This window comes from Schistocerca americana, chromosome 11, assembly GCF_021461395.2.
Source record: "Schistocerca americana isolate TAMUIC-IGC-003095 chromosome 11, iqSchAmer2.1, whole genome shotgun sequence".
Lineage (NCBI taxonomy): Eukaryota > Metazoa > Arthropoda > Insecta > Orthoptera > Acrididae > Schistocerca > Schistocerca americana.
In genome coordinates this window covers 52,640,008-52,655,314 of record NC_060129.1, presented here as the reverse complement: position 1 = coordinate 52,655,314, position 15,307 = coordinate 52,640,008, and the positions used below count along the sequence as shown (strand labels likewise).

General features: G+C 40.7%; 1 protein-coding gene and 1 non-coding gene across 4 annotated transcripts in view; one reads left to right on the top strand and one right to left on the bottom strand.

Moving 5' to 3' along the window:
• Positions 1–15,307, bottom strand: part of LOC124554057 (ankyrin-3-like) — a 95,174-nt gene that overhangs the window by 15,275 nt on the left and 64,592 nt on the right. The gene's annotated exons all lie outside the window — the stretch shown is intronic.
• On the top strand, positions 13,960–14,036 carry Trnas-gga. Its single transcript has one exon. It is a non-coding gene; the product is annotated as a tRNA-Ser (tRNA).

Sequence of the window (15,307 nt, the reverse complement as noted above, 5' to 3'; positions counted from 1 at the left end):
CGTGTGTTAAGGGGCGTTGGACGTCAAACGGGCCAACTTGGAGCAGAAGAGGCACCACAAGACATTAATTCCTTCTGTCTATATTTTCACAAACAAATTCATAGATTTTGTCACATGACCAGGAAGGATTCAGGATTCACACTCATAGCAGTGGAAGTTCAAAAACATAAGGTTTTTTTACAAGTGAAATTTCATAATTTTTTAACTTGCTACTGGCTGCATTTCTTGCTATAGGTACACTTTTCTTCATACGTAAGAGGGAATATTCGATGAATTTTACACAGCATACAAACTATACTTACGGGTGTGTGAAATTCTAGAATTTATTTAATTTATACAAAAATGAATGACCTGTTATATTTTAAACTTTATGTTCAAAAAAACCTCAAATTTTATAGTTAATTATCTCAAATTTTGCCCCAGTTTTTAATAAACATGTAAAATTCTAGAGATTTGCATCGAGGAGTTTGTGTTTAATAAGGATATCACGTTTGAAAGGAACTGGATATTTATTTTGGATATTACATGTACCAGAGAACAGAAATTCGTGTTCTGGGAATAGGGCCATTAAATTTTCTGGCTGCTTTTGGCATCTTTTAGCACCATAAACAGGTTCTTTTCCATTTTGTAAATCAGCTTTCGTCTTTTTCACATTCCTATGCTTCACTCTTTCCGAATTCATTACCTCCAAAGATGATATACGTGCTTCCACTACAAGCACTGTGTTTATTGCAAACAAAGCTTTGATACAGTTCACTCTGCGCTTGATTCCCATTTTCTCTAAAACACATATCTGGCTTTGCACACCATCATTAAAATATGAAACTGCATCATAAAAACCAACAGCAAGTGCATTTCTTCGCATAAAAATGGTTTTCGGCAATCTTTTCCAAGCATATTCGTTAAAGCTTTCATTAGGGTTTCGGGTACCACCATGAAGACATTTCTTCTATGTCAATAGTCCTTTCATTCAGGTATGACCATCACTGGCGCAAACATAAACATTCGAATTCTACAGAGCGAAATACATGTATGTATGACAAACAAACAATGACAGCAGATTGCTGTACAAAGGGGTGTGGCGCTGCATCTTGGTACACTTAGGACGAAATAATGTGCCCTATAATCTCTTAAATACTTATGTTTTGTACATCAAACTATTCAGATAGATGTACGCTACAAAATAAGCATGTTTTCGAATAATCGTTTTACTTTTATTTTTGAATTCCTTCCCCGCTTAAGAGGCAGGAATCGGCCTATAGAGGGATGCTAAAAATCTCTTTGGGTTTTTTGGTCGCTGTTGTGTGTAAGAATGATGCGAAAATATACACAGAACACGAAGAAATGGGTATAAACAAAGAAATGGATTAATTATGCCTACGCTCGCGTGACGTGAGATGACACGGGGAATGGTACCAGTTCTGCCCTGGGGCCACGATGACGACAGCCTAAGTCGCCAGCCGCCCCCGGCGTCGCGTCGCCCGGCGGCTGCATCGGGGGTCACCACTGGGTGAGGTGGATGCTGCACCAAAAACTAGAGTCGACCTGCATGTCTGTGTTCAGCGAGAGAAACTCGACAGCGCAGAACTGCTCCTTTGCCAAGCACACTACCGCCACACAGGACGTCATTTCCGTCTCGCCGCTCGCTACTCGCTTTCAAAGACAAGTGAGACGTTAGGTATTTATGGTACAATGAAAAAGTTGATCTATGAATACTAGTAGTAGACATATAACATGTAGGGATTAATTCTTATCACTTTACGGTTCCATCAAGTCGTTAGACTTCCACGAGCCTTAGACAGAGTGCTCGTACGCCATTGCCGAGTAACAGCTGCTCTGAGTGTTTTTCTCTATGTTGGTATTTTAATGCCTCACAAGGATGTGAAAAAATAGCCAATGTCGTTGATAAATGTTGCATAATGTGAAACGAATGAGGTAAGATAGAAGACAGTTACCGAATTTTCAGATGTTTAAAGGAAGTTTGCCCATTCATGACGAAAGAAAGAAACGCTTGTTAATTAGTCACTTTCATGTTCCATGGATCATTTCGCACGATAGATCATCATGACGTGGAATGAGTCATCTTACATTCAAATTGATAATTAATTCATACATCTATTTGTACTCTAAAAATCACCACCTAATTACTTTTCTTTTTCCCCAAAATGATAACAAGAAATACAGGTGGAGTTATTAGTTCCCACCCACAACTTTTTAGACATTACAAACATAAAAAGTTTTCTGCAGAATAGAAGGAGTTCTCAAGGAGAACCTTTTTCAATTTATTTCCAAATTTTACCTTACTGTTTGTTAGACGTTTTATATCACAGTGTAAGTGGTCAAAATTTTTTGTTCCAGTAGTGTGCTAAAGACCACCTTAAAGTTGAGTAATGAATGTCATTTTTTCTTCTTGTACTGTAATTATGTACCTCATGGTTCCTTTTGAACTGTAGTGGGTTGTTTACAACGAGCTTCATGAAGGAACAAATATACTGTGAAGCAGTAATCAGAATGCCCATCTTCTTAATCAGATGACTACAAGATGATCGCACGTGAGTGCCACATATTATTATTACAGCTCGTTTTTGGCCAATAAAGACCTTCTTTTTAAAAGATGAGTTACCCCAGAACATTATTCCATACGACGTTGCTGAGTGAAAATAAGCAAAATATGTCAACTTACTGATTTATCTCTCTTCAAAATTTTCTATGATTCTAAGGGCAAATGTAGCTAAACTAAGTTGTTTTAGGAGTTCCCAAATTTATGTTTTTCCAATTTAAATTCTCATCAATATGGACCCCTAAGAAGTTTAGTTTCCATCCTATGTATTACTTCATCACCATGTGTTACACATGTCACCGATGCAGTATCCCCCAGAGGTGCTGAACTGAATATAATGTGTCTTTGTGAAATTCAGGGTGAGTCAATTTTCAGAAAACCAGACCGTGATACTTTTGAGAACTTTGTTTACCATTTCTTCCAGTTCTGTATTAATACTGGGAGTGATTACAATACTGTTGTCATCTGCCAAAATAACTAATTCTGCTTGTTGTACATTAGATTGTAGATAACATATGAGAATGAGAAACAGTAGTGGACCTAAGATTGAGCGTTGGGGAACACCATACGTGATTTCCACCCAGTCAGAATTATGTCCCTGAATTCTGTTGGTTGAATTACTACTAAGTACAACTTTCTGCAACCTTTTGGATAGATATGATAAGATCCTTTGATTGACTACACCATGAATCCCATAAAATTCATCTAGCAGTATATTATAGTTTACACAATCAAATGCCTTGGATAGGTCACAGAAAATGCCCACTTGTGCTGTTTTGTTATTGAATGCTTGTAATATCTGGTGTGTGAACATTTAAATGGCATGCTCAGTAGACCACCCCCTCTGAGAGGCAAACTCTGATTTGGTGACAATATTATTGTTGCCAAAGTGAGATAATCTTCTAGAATACACCACATTCTCAAAAATGTGGGTAAATGATATAAGCAGTTAAACAGGTCGGTAGTTGCTGATGTCTCTCTTATCTGTGAAATGAAAGATGTGACATTCAAATTCAAAACTGAACACTATTCAGTGTGTAAATCCAAAGAAGAGAGAAGACACCGACCGAAACATGTGTACTGATACAAGTCATTGTTTAAGAATTAATAATTTGATGCGTGACAGATAAATTGAAGCATACCGAAAAAGCGGTGAGTTGTCCTTGTGGCTTGTTACACAACACACCATCAGCTGCAGTGTAACTGATAAGAATTTCAAATCTCCATGACAGGTAGACTGGACACCACAGCACGTTTATATAATGCCCGTGAACAGTGTCCGATGTTGTGTGATACTTGTGAAGGATAAAGAGACACTTTCTATGCATGCGTTATCTGCAACTGACATAATTTGGAAGCTGCTCCACTCTTGATCTCCAGTTGCGTGGCTGGTCTAATTGTGCAGCAATAAGATTTTGGGGCATTTAGATGTTACAATGTAGCAGTGTTGAGTTGCACATGACCACGAGGGCAGGCATTATCGTTGTCAAGTTTATTCTATCACGTCTGGTCAAGACAAGGGAAGAATGCCATATTGCATATTGTGCTCACTGTGCTGTGACCCCTTTACAAGTGTGCCTACCATCTGAGACCAAATAATGGTCTTTTTTGAGCAATGTGTTGGCCTGCACCATGGTTCAGAGTTTCATTTATTAGTGTATTTATTTATTTATGTCATTTTCTCAATACCCTGTTGGTTGAAACAGCGATCATGGCAATTTATAAATAACAGACTCAATAGCCAGAACATTATGATCGCCTGCCTATCATCGATTAAACCTGTACTGGCAATAGCAGCGTCACTTCACGAGGAACGACCTGGACCCTCATCACGAGCCTTTCGGAATGCACGACTTTGTTCGAGGAGCGCTGTGGTGAGTGCCTTCGACATGTGGGGAAACCAAGGCGAAACTATGTCCAGACGTCATGCGGTTGGATGGCCATCCCTTATTACATATCTCGAATGTTGTAGGTTGGATAGACTGGTAGAACGTGACAGATGGTGCAGGCTACAAGTATGTCTCAACACAAAGTCCACTGAAGACTCCTAACTATTAAAAGCCTCTATTAGTACTAAATCACCATGAATTTTCTTTAGAAGCTACAACTACTACACTTACTACAGACAGTTGTTACTAATGTTAACACTAATACTAATAATTCTACTGCTGTTACAAAAGATAATATTATATTTTCTGACTCAGAGAGAATAATTAACTAGCTTACTGCCTTGTTTAGATGTCCCATTTCCATATACAGTCGTCTAAGGTGGACGCACATACACACGCAATTTATTAGAGGGTGGGGTCAAATAAAAGCAGCCAGAGAATAGAGTTCTATAGTACGAAGCAACAGAACAGAAGAAAGTAAATGCAGCACTAAGCTGACTATAGCAGCTGTTGAAAATGGCCACCATTCATCTTTTGATACTTTTGGGCTCTGGTCAGTAGGTTGCTGAAGGTGGAGTGCCTGAATTGCTGCAGTCTCGTCTGGAAAGTTCTGCTGCAGTTCTTGAAGACTATGAGGATTGTTGTGATTGACTCGGCTCTTGAGGGCTCTCACGCAGTGTAATAACACACTGACAAATCAGGTGACCCACGTGGCCAGTTTGGGCCACGACCAGACTGACCTCTGCTAACAACTGTGAAACATGAAGATTGTGTATCTGTGCTCAAAGGTTCGGCTGGCTGGATGGGCAGTTTCTCCATCTTGTTGGAAGTAAATGAACCCCTTTCCCTCCTCCATTAATGCTGCCACAAATAGCTCGAAAATGTTGGCAATGTGATGGGCCAAAGTCAGCAGCTGATTAAAGAAGGTAAAACCAGTAATGCTGCGTGCAGCCACTGCACACAAAAAACCGACTTTCTGATCGTGCAAAGGTGTTTCCTGGAAGTTCTGCGGACTCTCTTCTACCCAGGATCTGTTATTCTGTGAACTGAAGTAACAACTCAGCTGAAATCAGGCTCCACCAGACATAAAGAACAGATCCATGTACAAGCAATTCATTGTTATCTCAGTGAACAGCCATTCACAAATGTGGAGGTGCTGAGGAACATCTGCTTGTTTTAATGCATGACCAATAGACACGCGATAGATATATATACAGGGTGGTCCATTGATCGTGACTGGGCCAAATATGTCACAAAATAAGCGTGAAACGTAAAAACTACAAAGAACGAAACTTGTCCAGCTTGAAGGGCAACCAGATGGCGCTACGGTTGGCCGCTAGATGGCGCTGCCATGGGTCAAACGGATATCAACTGCGTTTTTTTAAATAGGAAACCCCATTTTTATTACACATTCGTGTAATACATAAAGAAATATGAATGTTTTAATTGGACCACATTTTTCGCTTTGTGATAAATGGCGCTGTAACAGTCACAAACATATGGTTCACAATTTTAGACGAACACTTGGTAACAGGTAGGTTTCTTAAATTCTAATACAGAACGTAAGTACATTTGAACATTTTATTTCGGTTGTTCCAATGTGATACATGTACCTTTGTGAACCTATCAATTCTGAGAACGCTTGCTGTTAAAGTGTGATTACCTGTAAATACCACATTAATGCAATAAATGCTCAAAATGATGTCCGTCAACAGCGAGTAGTTTGCCTTCCGTAATGTTCGCATATGCATTGACAATGCGCTGACGCATGTTGTCAGGCGTTGTCGGTGCATCGCGATAGCAAATATCCTTCAACTTTGACCACAGAAAGAAATCCGGGGACGACAGATCTGGTGAACGTGCGAGCCATGGCATGGTGCTTCGACGACCAATCCACCTGTCATGAAATATGCTATTCAATACCACTGCAACCGCACGCGAGCTATGTGCCGGACATCCGTCATGTTGGAAGTACATCGCCATTCTGTCATGCAGTGAAACATTTTGTAGTAACATCGGTAGAACATTACATAGGAAATCAGCATACGTTGCACCATTTAGATTGACATCGATAAAATGGGGGCCAATTATCCTTCCTCCCATAAAGGCGCACCATAAATTATCCCGTCAACGTCACTGATGTTCCACTTGTCGTAGCCATCGTGGATTTTACTTTTCCAGTTTACGTTACCGCTGTTGGTGAATGACGCTTAGTCGCTAAATAGAATGCTTGCAAAAAATCTGTCATCATCCCCTAATTTCTATTGTGCCCAGTGGCAGAACTGTACATGACGTTCAAAATCGTCGCCTTGCAATTCCTGGTGCATAGAAATGTGGTACTGGTACAATCGATGTTGATGTAGGATTCTCAACATCGACGTTTTTGATCCCAATTATCGCGCAATTTGTCTGCTACTGATGCGCGGATTAGCCACGACAGCAGTTAAAACACCTACTTGAGCATCATCATTTGTTGCAGGTAGTGGATGACGTTTCACATGTGGTTGAATACTTCCTGTTTCCTTAAATAACGTAACTATCCGGCGAACGGTCTGAACACTTGAATGATGTCCAGGAAACCAAGCAGCATACATAGCACACGCCCCTTGGGCATTTTGATCACAATAGCCATACATCAATACGATATCGACATTTCCGCAAATGGTAAACGGTCCATTTTAACACGGGTAAAGTATCACGAAGCAAATACCGTCCGCACTGGCAGAATGTTACGTGATACCACCTACTTATACGTTTGTGACTATTACAGCGCCATCCATCACAACGCGAAAAAAGTGGTCCAACTAAAATATTCATATTTCCTTACGTGCTATACGAATATGTAATAAAAATGTGGGTTCCTATTTAAAGAAACACAGTTAATATCCGTTTGACCTATGGCAGCGCCATCTAGCGGGCCAACCATAGCGCTATCTGATTTCCCCCTTCAAGCTTGATGAGTTTCGTTCTTTGTAATTTATTCGTTTGATGCTTATTTCGTGAGATATTCGACCCAGTCAGTATCAGTGGACAACCCTGGATGCAGGTCTGCATAATCAATGTGATATCCTAGTCTCTTGTAACAGGTGTTGGATTGATTTGGTAGGTCTCTGATACATTATCTCGTGCACTGCAGCTATGTTTTGTGGTGTGCAGGGGAGTTTATAATTTTTTTTTTTACTGGTTCAAAACAGGTCCGTTTGGCATCACTTTCGGATTAAGCGTTGCATGGGAGTCGTTGCTCAAAGTTTAACAACACTAAACTCCGCAGAAAACAAGTGACCACACCGTTCCCATGACTCCGTTGTAACATAACTTTTCACAACAAACGCCTGCTACTCCACTGTGAGTGCCATTGTCCCCTCTGTAATGCTTCACTCACACTGACACAGGCCTCACTACACTCTGAATTGATGTGGATCACGTGGTGGACTTACACATAGCATGCATGTCACAGGGTGTGGCTATATGCATCTATTCACGAGCAATCGTATCCAATCTCCCAGGCCACTTTCATTTGCTCCACCCTGTACTAACAGAAGTATCTAGGGTCTCTCTAGGTTTGGAGCCAGATTGGCCATGCTATCATGTCCGGCAATATTTTACTGCCTCGAGACAGCACTGCAACGGATCAAAGTGTATCACTTATATTTCACTCATTTTTCTAATCTTCTTAGATACACTCGTGGCCACCTCCCTAAACGCTTTTGTTGTTGGACCAGCCAATCGGAGTTATGTATTCTTTTGTTCACAGTCCCTAAGGTCATGAGCATATCTTCCTTGTCCCTGCATTGGTGTCAGAGACTACTAGCGGATGGACTATGGAATTATTCAGCCACGTGTAGCTGTCATTAATACCAACACAGAAAAGACTTCTATTGGAGTGGTTCTGTGAATATAATGCATAGACTACTCGCATTACAGCAATGAATCACATTTTGTACTGGCCCAGATGAGCATCGTCAGGCACTATGGCGGCGACCTTGGTCGCATTCTTTCTGTTTTCTGGAAACATGCAGCAGTGTTACTTCTGGGGTCATGGTATGTGGATCCACTGGGTATGACCTCAGCTCAAAACTCATAGTGACTGAGGACGCTGTTGGCACAATGGTACGCCACTGCAATCCCATGTCCCTGTTTGCTACCTCTCATGCAACAGTATTGTGACATCAACAATCAACAGGAAAATGCTCACCCACACATGGGATGTATCTCCATAAATGGTCTGCGTGACGTTGAAATACCCCCATGTCCCGAAAGACATCCAGATCTAACATGTCGGGTGTCAATCCATCGCAGTGCTAGTAATTGTGACATCAAGGACGAATTGCAACGGTTATGGCCCACTTTCCCTCAGGAGACGATAAAATGACTTTAAGATTTACTTCCCAACAGAACAAATGCATTTGTCCAGGTAAGTGTGATTGTAATGCCAAACTATAAATGGGTTCATACCACTAAGTTCTGTGGAAATTTGACTCGATTATTCTATGACTGTGATAATGTCACATACTGTCTCAACATGTGAAGTATCATTACGTTTCGTCAACCCTTCCGAAAACTTCAGTTCTTGTTGATGCACTGTATATTTAAACATAAACTCTACATCAAGCGATGTACATAGTCTTACGTAGAGGTTATGTTTCCAGTCTTACATGCTTCACTTTCTGCAGACTCTACCTCTCACTTTTACAGCTGGTAAAGTCCATAAATTTATGTTTATGTGTTATACTCATATAGCAATGCACCAGCAACCTACTTCCACATCGATTCCCTTCAAGATTAACTTGGGAGATATATAACCAACACTGAAACTGGGAACTCCATCCACTACATTAATATATACATAAACTTTGGAAAAGAATTTTAGCTTCGGAAACAATCCCCATACTACCACAATGAATGAACATAATACAAAGAAAGATGTTGATATCAATTAAAACAATAAGTTTACTGTTAACCATTGCCATCTTTGCTTTTTAGAAACTAAAATTCGATTTTTTCGCCATAATATTTCGCTAACGCCACCCTCCTCTAATTTGTTTAAATATGTGCTTATGTAGTGACAGAACTCACAACATGCCACAGACGGAGGTTGAGTTGGGACCTGTGGTCTGCACAGCTGTGACGAGGGTCTGGCCTCAGTCGCTGTGCTCACTGTGTGACTGTATATTGGGGGTTGTCCTGCTGTGTCCAGTAGCTGGCCCACAGTGCAGAGGTAGACTGTTTAGATACATGTATTCACACTGGGACCAGAGGGCAGCTATCTATCCACAGATAATGGGACCAGTACAGCCCAAGGCAACAATGGGTCCACTAATCCACTAAGATAAATGGCTTACCTAGTGAGACGATCAGTTTACACACTGCCTCTCAGGAGTTTCTCATACTAGCAGTTTAACATACCAAGTTACAATGACTCAGAAAATAGATTGGCAAAACGTTTAAATTTACTTAATTTGATACTATGTCCATCAGATGGTGTTTGTAGGTCATATGCTACAGACTGGGCGGTAGGGCGAACGTACAGTAAATATGATGACATATACTTCTGAAATGACAGGGGGAAGGAAAGTCAGAGAAAAATGGAGCACAGTATTTGTCGAATTACGAAGCTACTGCATTAAAAATTTAACTTCCATTAAAACCTTTATCACAGAATTGAAACTTCGGCCAATAGATTTATTTGATTAACACTGACCAATGAGAACTCACACGAAACAGGTGAATGTTGAATAGTACCTGAGTGGGAAGCTGAACGAGTCTATGAGTATGATCAGCAAAACAAGCAGACACACTATATATATATATATATATATATATATATATATATATATATATATATATATATATATACAGATATGCCTAAGGGCTGATTACAGGTTGTCACTCACTGAAATCAAGAATTTGGTTTTGTTACTGTGTTCAGTGTAATGATATTTATCAGACTTTATTAGTATATCTCATGGATAAAAGAATGATTCAATATGATTGAAAACCATGAGTAATAGGTTACATAAGGCATTGCACCAAATATATCTCAGTAAAGATTCATGAAATTATGCTTTCACATAGAAAGTAGAGAAAGTCCATTGCGCCTTCTTCAAGTTAGAAGGAGATACAGGCAAATATCTGGAGACTGGAAGGTAGTCACTGAAGTTTATGAGTGTGTGTGAGTGTGTGTGTGTGTGTGTGTTATATTAGTGCATAATAATTTAAATATAAGTGCAATCCACAGACAAAGGAACTATGCTACATATGCCAGTTGATGGAAATTTGTATGTAGTGTGATAACCAGTGAAAACGTTGTGGCTGTGTGTGTGTTGGTTAACGTTTGTGATTTCTCACGAAGAAACTGGGCGAAGAATTTACGATTGACGTAAGAAGAGAGGCTTCATGTGTATGGACGTAACATGGATGGATACTTGGGTGTGAACTGGTTGTCATGATAAGCAGATGAATATGTACAATGCAATAGTGTACATAGCTTGAAGCAATGAAGAAGATACTGGTTAGGTCTTGTGACATGCACGCTATTTAAGTTAAGAAGTGGATTTCACAACTTTACTTCTAAATAATTGAGACAGAATTACATATTTAAAGTTAATGTGTAAATAATACGCATCTTGAAACCATAGCTGTGGCGATAAGCATTTACATTCACACATTGATTTTCGTTTATAATTATGGAATACACTTCTGTAACTTTAAAAATAAATGAGAAATGAATCATTGAGTGTAAGGATTATTATGTCAGGGATATGAATTCCAGTTTTTGAAGCAGCTCAGTAAGTGGTGCATAAATATTCAGATATATCTAAAAATAAAAGTAATTTATGGTAATTACTAGTCACTAGCATTGTAGTGAGTATTTATAATGTGATATGTTCATAAAAAAGAATAAAAGGATATAAAGATCTCTTTCATTTTGACATGGTTGGGGATGGACCAATAACTGGAACAACTCAGAAAAGGAAAACACTAAGTTCTACCACAAGAAAATACTGCAAGACTAATATTTACAAAAGCCGCAGGGAAAAAGCAGAGAATGGTCAGTAGATATTTTACAGACCCTCCTCTAAGAGCCAAGTAAGGAGTTTTCACACAGAAAGGCGCCTTCCTTTGTGTGTTGCACAAGGGAGTGCACTGAAGTATGGCAGTGTCATGGGAAAGAACAAACTAGAAGCGGGAGGGAAATGTGAAGGAAGACAGAGCATTATGTGGAACTGCCTGAAGCAGCGAAGCTGTTGTGAAACCCGGTCGCCTTTCTTGTGAGGTGGTCATGTGGTGTTTAAGAATTACGTTTTTATATCACCTTCTTTAAGAGAAATTTTCCATATTTGCTCCAATTGAGGATGACATTTTCCTTAGAGCTTAGTAAACTTCAAAAAAGTTTTTTCTAATTCCCCTCGAATAGGTCGTTACAGTTAATGAATTTTTTACAGAAATTGTCAGCGAATCCCATATATATATCTAGAAAGTAAAAGGGAGATACACAACACACAAAACTGTTGGACTGATATGGGTGTAGCGACTAACGTGACTGACTACTCCACTACAACGAAGATTTCACGTTTTACAGAACGGAAACGTCACGAATAGGGAATTTAAAATACGTTGCTGCACACCTTGAACTGTGCTGCAGCATTCTAAGATACACTATGTGATCAAAAGCATCCAAACACCTGGCTGATATTGAATTACAAGTTCGTGGCGCCCTCTGTAGGTAATGCTAGAATACAATATGGTGTCGGCCGACCATTAGCCTTGATGACAGCTCCTACTCTCGCAGACATACGTTGAATCAGGTGCTGGAAGGTTTCTTGGGGAATGCCAGCAAATACTTCATGGAGTGGTGCACTTAGGAGAGGTATCTTTGTCAGTCTGCAAGGCCGGGCACAATGTTGATGTTCCAAAACATCACAAGAAGTTCTGTAGGATTCAGGTCAGCACTCTGTCCAGGCCAGTCCATTACAGGGATGTTACTGAGGTGTAACAACTCCGCCCCAGGCCGTGCATTAAGAACAGGTGTTTGATCGGGCTGAAAGATGCAATCACCACCCACGAATTGCTCTTCATCATAACCGCCTCCGAAGTTTATTGTTGGCACTACACACACTGGCAGATGACGTTCACAAAGCATTCGCCACACCCACTCCCTGCCGTCGGATGGCAACATTGTGTACCATGGCTCGTCACTCCACAAAACGTTTTTCCAAGGTTCAGTCGTACAATGTTTACTCTCCTTAAACCAAGCGAGACATTGTTTGCATTTACTGGCATGATGTGTAGCCTGCTAGCAGCCACATGACCATGAAAGTTCTGTCAGCTCCCGCCTAACTGCCATAGTACTTGCAGTGGATCGTGATGCAGTTTGGAATTCCTATGTGATCATATGGATAGATGTCTGCCTATCACACATTAAGACCCTCTTCAACTGTTTGCGGTCTCTATCGGTGAGCAGACGAGGTCGGCCTGTATGCTTCTGTGCTGTACGTGTCCCTACACTTTCCCACTTCACTATCACATAGGAGACAGTGACCTAGGGATGTGTAGGAGTATGGAAATCTCGCGTACACATGTATGACACAAGTGACACACCATCACCAGACCACATTCGAAGTCCATGAGTCCCGCGAAGCGCCCCATTGTGCCCTCTCACGATGTCTAATGACTACTGAGGTCACTGATATGGAGCACATGGCAGCAGGTGGTAGTGCAATGCACCTAATATGAAAAACGTATGTTTTATGGGGAGTCCGGATACTTTTGACCACATAGTGTAGATATTTCCCTGGTCCTGGTAAGGAGCGACAGTCTTGCTCCGCTTCTTCAGCTTCACTTTACACGGTAGAACGCCATTTATAGGTATCTCATTCCCAGAAGCAGGAGAGACAACAAACGAGAACAGAGGGTACTTTGAAGGAAGAGGTTTAGGGTAGCATGTACAGCACAGAGAACGGAGCGGGACTTCCCTAACTGCCAACAGCACATGTCACTGTAGTGTCTGTCTGTGATCTGAACAGTCCATCATTGTGTCCATCACTAGAACGGAACCTGCAGTGGCCACAGCTAATTTTCCTTTTTCTTCAAACACTTCAGGAGCTAACTTAAATAACAGCTTGTTGTACACATGCAATTCAATAGAAATGTTGACTGCAAATAAGACCTAAATAATCCACGTAGCTATGGAAATCTTGGCTATTGCATGATTTTCCTCTTGCTAACTTATCTGCTAACAAAAGATTTGAGAGTAGGTCCCGAGTTCGAGTCTCGGCCTGGCACACAGTTTTAATCTGCCAGGAAGTTTCATATCAGCGCACACCCCGCTGCAGAGTGAAAATCTCATTCAGGAAACATCCTGCAGGCTGTAGCTAAGCCGTGTCTCCGCAATATCCTTTCTTTCAGGAGTCCTAGTTCTGCAAGGTTCGCAGGAGAGCTTCTGAAAAGTTTGGAAGGTAGGAGACGAGATACTGGCACAAGTAAAGGTGTGATGACCGGGCGTGAGTCGTGCTTCGGTAGCTCAGTTGGTAGAGCACTTGCCCGGGAAAGGCAAAGGTCCCGAGTTCGAGTCTCGGCCCGGCACACAGTTTTAATCTGCCAGGAAGTTTCATTTGATGAAAATGTTATTAAAATTCAACGAAAGCATTGTGAGCCAGCAGAAAGTGCTATTTCTATTTCCAGTGTCTGTGTTTATGGGTCTACTGTGCACTGGCCTTCAGACATCCATGCATGTTTGAAGAAACAGGTACTGCTGTGAGCTACAGCTGCGTGAAGTACAAGAAACGTATTAACAATCGTGAATACGACGACACTCCAACTGTACAGTTTACTGGTGATATGAAAAGCTTGATGTCAGACCTGGACTGGAATCTGAATTTCCCAATGTGCAAGTATGATCGCCGAACAACTTCGTCTATTCGAGAAGGCTTCAATGACCGACCTAAAACTCCACATATCACCGCGAGTTTCCATGTCTTGCTGTAGAACAATCACTGTAACTCTCACACAGGAAGATACTTACTTATTGTTGTCACGACCTCTGCCTGGGCATATGAACACTACTTAAAGTACCTGTGTTTAAAAACCTCCTATGGCATGTCCTTCCGACAAGGATGCATGTCTGAAGGAACAGATCCTGCTGCAGTTCACAGCTGTATTTAGCATAAGAAATGTGTTTGCAGTTTAAAATACGATGAGATTCTCACTCTACAATTTACTGGTGACATTAGAAGATTTGTGCCAGACTGGGATCCGAACCTGGGTTTCCCACTTTATGCGAGCAGTGGCCTTAACAACTTCCAAGATCCAGGTTAGAGTGTCAGTATGGAAGAAATTTTACCATTTTGCCAATATATAGGGTAAATCACCTAATGCTTCCTCCAGAAATATTGCGGGTATTGAAAGTGCTATTCATCTGCTGTTTTCATACAGCGGATTGGTAGTGTGGAGCTCGTATTGTTAGCTAATCCATAGATTGTACTAATACCTAGGAAGTGTATTTGTTGTGCCAAAATACACTTTTCTAAATAGACCACCTCCTATTGATATTAACAAACGAAAAGTAGCGTAGATCAGAATGTCAGTGGTGTTTGTTGCAGGATCCAAGTACGAAAGTACGAGTCGTTTACGAGGTACCATATTTGAAATGTTTGACATCGGCACTTGTTTGTGGCATTCAACCTCCTTAGTTGCGAAGTACAATGTCTTTATGTTAGCTTACTTCGAGCATGCGTGTTCCTTGAGAGCATTTAGACAAGCTATTCAGTTAGTGTGTGACAATCTAATGCAGACAACGCCGGTTTTTGTATGACATACATTATGTGACCAAAGGTATCTGGACACCCCCAGAAACATT